Here is a 2695-nt window from a genome sequence, read left to right as displayed (position 1 = left end):
CAGCCATGACTGAATTTTGCCACTCTTTGTTTGGCACATAATCTTGTGTTTTTCAATTAGTGAATTTCTTGTGTTAATATTGCATAATCTTGTGGTGTTAATGCTTGTGTTGTTGAGTAGCTTGACATAATCTTGTGGTTGCTCAATTTATGTGTTTGACCATGGCTGTTGAGAGAGGATTTTGAGTGAATCACTTGGCTAATGTCTTCACCAATTGGTTAATTGAACTAGGGACTTTAATCTAAGACCTAGGGAGGTTAGCTAATTAGGTTAATTGGCTTAGGATAATTTTCTTAAGTCATGACAGCTTTAGTCAAGAGGAAAGGGAAGCTAAACTTAGCCTAATCATGAGAAGATAATGAGTCCAAAATCAACTAATCTCTAGGGTTCCATTATTGTGAAAAGGGAAGTTCATTTCACTCACTTTCACTAGCATTTTAATTACTTGCATATTAGGTAATTAGCTAGGTAACTAAATTCCTACAAACTTTGGTTGATTTATTTCACTAGATAACTTTCAATTAGACTTAAAACATTCCTTGGGAGATGACCTAGGGTTGGCCCTATATTGCATTAGGGTTAGCTTTAGTGTAATTTTGAGGATAAGCGACTAATTTCCTATCAAAATTTTGGCGCCGTTGCCGGGGAATGGTTTAAGTTTAATTCTAAGGTTGTTTAGTACTTAATTTACATTTTTAGTGTTCCTGGAAAATTTTTGAAAAATTATAAAAATTTGTTTTTGTGTTTTGTTTAGTGTTTTTTGTGTGTTTTGAGTGTTTTTATTCTGTTTTGAAAAAGAAAAAAAAATTAGTGCAATTTTCGTTGGTTTGGTGTAGAGCTGAAAATACTCTGTCTAGTGTCTCTGTCTGAAATTGAAAAATTAACTGGGAATGAGTCTGAGGGAATTTGAATGTGAATTTATTTCATTGAAAGCTCTATATCCTAGCTTCACTTTAAAATTGGTTTGGTCAATTTTGGACGTGGGAAGTGTCCTGTGGAAATTTTACAATCTAACAAGGTCCAGGGAGCCATTACAGAGGATTCCCAAAACCCTGTTCAACTTTGAGTTAGCATATCTTCCTCTTTGTGCGTTCAAATTGATTGATTCCAGTTTTCATTTTCTTATCGCTGTCTTATCTTTGTTTCTTGTGTTTAGGATTTTCTTCAATTTTTCCATTTTCCTATTTGAAAGTTTGTTAGAAGCTCTGAAGGTCTTCTGGACGAAATCCTGTTTCTCCAGACTTGAGGACCAACTTGTGAAAAATTCTGGGAACGATTGGGAAGGATTTTTAATCTAAAAGTTTTATATAATTTTCCTGTATATCTCTTGTGTTTCTCATAAAAGTTTCAGGGGAATTTATCATGTGGATTTGCTGATAGAAATTCACAAGTTCACTGTCTCCAGAGAGCCTACTGTGCGAATTCCAGAATTGCCAAAGCTTCTTGATTGAGCATTTCTAACTCTCTTTCTACTTGTTTGGTGTTATTTTTTTTCATTTTGTTGCTATTGAGTTTAATAAAAAAATAAAAAAAAATTATTTCTCTTGCTTTTGTGTGTTTTGAATTGTTTCATGTTGATTTGCATTTTAGTTTAGTTTGTTCTTTGTTCTTAATTTTCTTGAGCTTGATTAGTGCATGACCCGAAGAAAACATACCTCTTTTGTTGAATTATCCAGAAATTGAAAGAACTATTTCTAGATTGAGAAGATCACAACCTATTCTTGATTCTCATTTGGTTTGTAATTCAACAATGGAAGGTATCTTAGGACATGAGCATGTGCATAATGAGGGCCATGGGAATGGGAATGAGAATTTGCATGATGATGGCCATGTTAATAATGAATTTGAAGGCTTGCATAACCCTAGAGAGGAGAGGAGCATTAGGCAATTAACTCAACCTAATTGGCATGATAATCCTTATGGCTTATATGTTCCTCCTACTAATGTTCAATTTGAAATTAAATCCTCCTTGATTAATGCATTGCCTAAATTTCATGGGTTACCAGGAGAGGATTGTCATAGGTTTTTGCATACTTTCCTATTGGTTTGTGATACTATGAAGCCTATGCATGTAAATGTTGATGATGTTCAAGCTAAGGCTTTTGTATTTTCTCTTGAAGGTTTAGCAAAGGAGTGGTATTTCAACTACCCTTCTTATGTGAAAGTGAGCACATGGGCCGAGCTAAGAAGACTCTTCTTAGATAAATTCTTTCCAAATTCCAAGGTCACCAATTTGAGAAAGCAAATCTATGGGGTCCAACAAGGAGAGGATGAGAGTCTCTATGAGTATTGGACTAGATTCCAAGGCCTTTTGGCTAAATGCCCACACCATCAAATTTCTAGTGAGAATTTAGTCCAATATTTCTATGAGGGCTTGATTCCAAGAGACAAAGTTAACATTGATGCCGCTAGTGGTGGATGCTTGATTGACCTCACTTCCTTAAAGGCTTGGGAACTAATTGACAAGATGGCTTCAAGTGGTGCTCAATACTCTACAAGGGAAAAGAGAAATGTGAATATGGTAGGTTCCTCAGTTCTTAATGATTCATATGTGGACTTGCTAGCTGCCAAGATTGGGAGAATGTTGGCTCCACAAATATCTCAAGTGAGCAATGTAAGTACTTCTCAAGCACTTGTCCCTTATTCTTGTACTTTTTGTGACTCACCTATGCATGTAGAAAGCAATTGTCCTATT

The 2695-nt window shown here is 35.2% G+C and overlaps 1 non-coding gene across 1 annotated transcript; it reads right to left on the bottom strand.

Moving 5' to 3' along the window:
• Positions 1-2230: 2230 nt before the first annotated feature.
• Positions 2231-2337, bottom strand: LOC129301175 (small nucleolar RNA R71). The gene has a single exon (XR_008590925.1). It is a non-coding gene; the product is annotated as a small nucleolar RNA R71 (small nucleolar RNA).
• Positions 2338-2695: the final 358 nt, after the last annotated feature.

The sequence above is a fragment of the Prosopis cineraria genome, unplaced genomic scaffold (genome assembly GCF_029017545.1).
Source record: "Prosopis cineraria cultivar Desert tree isolate PC_DT_omini unplaced genomic scaffold, ASM2901754v1 PC1942, whole genome shotgun sequence".
NCBI lineage: Eukaryota > Viridiplantae > Streptophyta > Magnoliopsida > Fabales > Fabaceae > Prosopis > Prosopis cineraria.
Note: the sequence above shows the minus strand (reverse complement) of the source record. Positions and strands in the feature narration are given on the sequence as shown.